This window comes from Rhagoletis zephyria, unplaced genomic scaffold, assembly GCF_001687245.7.
Source record: "Rhagoletis zephyria isolate East Lansing unplaced genomic scaffold, Rhagoletis_zephyria_1.1 Rzeph_scaffold_00119, whole genome shotgun sequence".
Taxonomy (NCBI): Eukaryota; Metazoa; Arthropoda; class Insecta; order Diptera; family Tephritidae; genus Rhagoletis; species Rhagoletis zephyria.
Window position 1 is genome coordinate 283,650 of NW_016157203.1, and position 3,077 is coordinate 286,726.

Below are 3,077 nucleotides of genomic sequence, written 5' to 3' on the forward strand. Positions count from 1 at the left end.
GGTGTTTTTTGCTTAATATTTGCAATGATTTTCAATTAAATTTNGTATTTGCATCTTCATAAAACGAGAACAAGATAAAAAATGTAACAAAAACTACAAAATAATGAAAATTATGTGAAGATTTACCATATTTTCGTGTATTTGCTCGCAAAGAACATCACAATTCATGTTGCTCAACATTGTATTATTTTATCAACATTAAATTCAACAGAANCTTTATTATGATTGATTATTTATTGCTGACGGCTTTTTGCACTTTTTACCAAATAAAAGGGAATTTCTTGTAGAATAAAATGCGCATGACCGTTTGCAAACAAATNAATTTATCGTCCGCGAATAGTTTCCACTTTCAGTTTGGACCTTCTCTATCTATCTAAGTTCTCTGGTCCAGACAGCTATAAAAGCTTTGCTTTACAAAGTTTCTATAAAGTCTGGACATCAACAGCGTTGGTTCGAGAGGTAGATGTCGCCCTATGCACTACGTACGCTACAGCGGAAATGGACACGCCATTTCTTTAAATGAAATTAATTGGTGCTCGTATGTATATCAGTGCCCGCCAAACACTTTCCTGGGAAACGAACTATATTCGACCTTTCACATGTACACAATCGGCTTCTTACACGTACATAATCCGAACGTCAACAGAAAGAGTAGAAGAGCAACAAATTTTATTTAGTTGTATGCAAGGTATGATTGACAACTCAGTGCGGCTCTCTTTTAAGGTACTATAATGCCAAAAAGTCTAAACAAACGAATTAACCCTTAGTGATGCATGTATCTTGTCAGCACTGATACCCAAGGCTTTTATTTTGATTATAGTTTTGTTTTACTTACATTACCTGGAATATATATGTTTTGTCAATAAAATAAATCAAATTGTTTATAAAATCGTTTTAGCAATTTTATTGGTTTTAATTGCCCGAGTTTTATGCTTTTGTGCGTTTATTTTTATATTTAAATTTTTTATCCTAAACATTTATTTTTGAAAATAATTTTTTTTCATGCGAAATAGTTTTCCATTAAAGACTTTGCTTCGAGCACTTTTAAATTAAGCTCTTCCATACTTGCTTGCATGGTTTTAATTATTTCGGTGAGAAGAAATATTTCTGTTCTCAACGTGCATTCTAAAGAGTCGCCTGTTTCGCAACTAGGTGGTTTAAAACATCACACTATTTTCGTGTCCTGACTTTGCATACAGCGCACCGTTCAAACGTTTTGCTCCGTTTCCTCTTGGTTTCCTTACTTTAAATATTTAAGCAAAGTCGAACGTATTTACTTATTACCCAACTTTAAATGTACTTACTTGCTCTCCTCGGCGGTTTATCTCTTAACAATTTCACATTAATTAAGAAATTTTTTTGCTGGAAAAATTTGTGTGTAATTTTTTTTTAAACAAATTCAAATTTGAAAAAAAAAATTCAAATCGGTTAAGAATTCATTTCAGTTTGACATTATAGCCTGTTTCTTATGAGAGCAATGTCAAAATCAATCACACTTTGTTGAATACATTTTGGTTGCATGCAAACAACAGGCGAAGCAGGTTGATGGCGCATTATTGTTGAATAAAGCATGATAAAAATATAGTAAGGTAGAACCGCTGAGAGTTACTTTTAAAATTCTTGACGTTTCCAAACATTTTAATTTTTAAATTTACTTACAAACTCACACACACATTTTCATTTTCAATCTCAAGCAACAACAATTTCGAACAATTTCAATATTTTATTTTCAATTTTATATGATTTTAAAATGCTGGCAAACTTCAAAAAAAAATCATGGCCGACAAAATGAGAGAACGGTTCTATCTTGCTATGTTTTTATCATGGAATAAAGTAGGTACACTGAGCAGAATGAATGAATATTCATTCAAAAAATTTATAACACAACTTTTCGTACATACACCCCTAGAAATAGGCAAGGTGTATTAAACAAGGTGTGATTGACAACTCAGTGCGGCTCTCTTTTAAGGTACTATAATGCCAAAAAGTATAAACAAACGAATTAACCCTTAGTGATGCATGTATCTTGTCAGCACTGATACCCAAGGCTTTTATTTTGATTATAGTTTTGTTATACTTACATTACCTGGAATATATATGTTTTGTCAATAAAATAAATTAAATTGTTTATAAAATCGTTTTAGCAANCCTTTCATTATATGTTTCTATGTTGTTTAGATCTAAAATATAGCGCTCAATGAAAAAAACGGCAAAAAAACATACCAAAGTTTTTATATTAAGTAATACCACACAGAAATTTTTTTCCGTGCATTACCACCAACAAATTCTCATTTTTTGTTTCATAACTAATACATTCTCATTTTAAGACTTTTCTCTTTTTGGCGGGCACTGATGTATATGCATGTGTGTGCACCAATCTATTAATATCGTTGAATCATTTAAATATCTATCTAAATTTTATATAAACAAGACTAAAAAGTAGAAAATAGATATGTAATATAAAAAAAATTTAATATACAACACTTTTATAAATGCACTAAAAAGTAGAAAGTAATAATTCTCAGTCCTATAGAATTTGTTTTGATAACTTTTGATTTTTAAATTTTAGCAAAAGTCATTATAAACCATTTATGAGATTGAAGATGAAAAGCGTGGGCGCATGCAATACAAAGCATTAGATTTAATTGACAATAGTCATAACATAGACCTAAAATTTCTGCAGAGAAAGTACAAAATTGATCGATTTTAAGCGGTCGTTATTCATATGTTCGATATCGTATCGATTATTCTGAATATCGATATTTCATGTTGCGATAATCGATTTTTTGAATCGATATTCCCAGGTTGATATATCGAAGACAGCAATACTTTACCCGCAGTGTCGATATTTAAGTTGAAATGTATTTTTCATCTACAAAAAAGTGTTTGGGAAACTACTTAAGGAGGTTCAACCCGCAGCTTGTGTGATTTATGTAGCTCTTAAGTTTGATAACCCTGTGGGGAAAATCTCTAGTTCTGAACTGGTGCGCTTCTAGTACATTTAGACCCAGTACTGGTTCGCGATAAATCTCTTTTGCATGCGAGCAACTGGCGAATTTAACATGGCGATGTCCTAG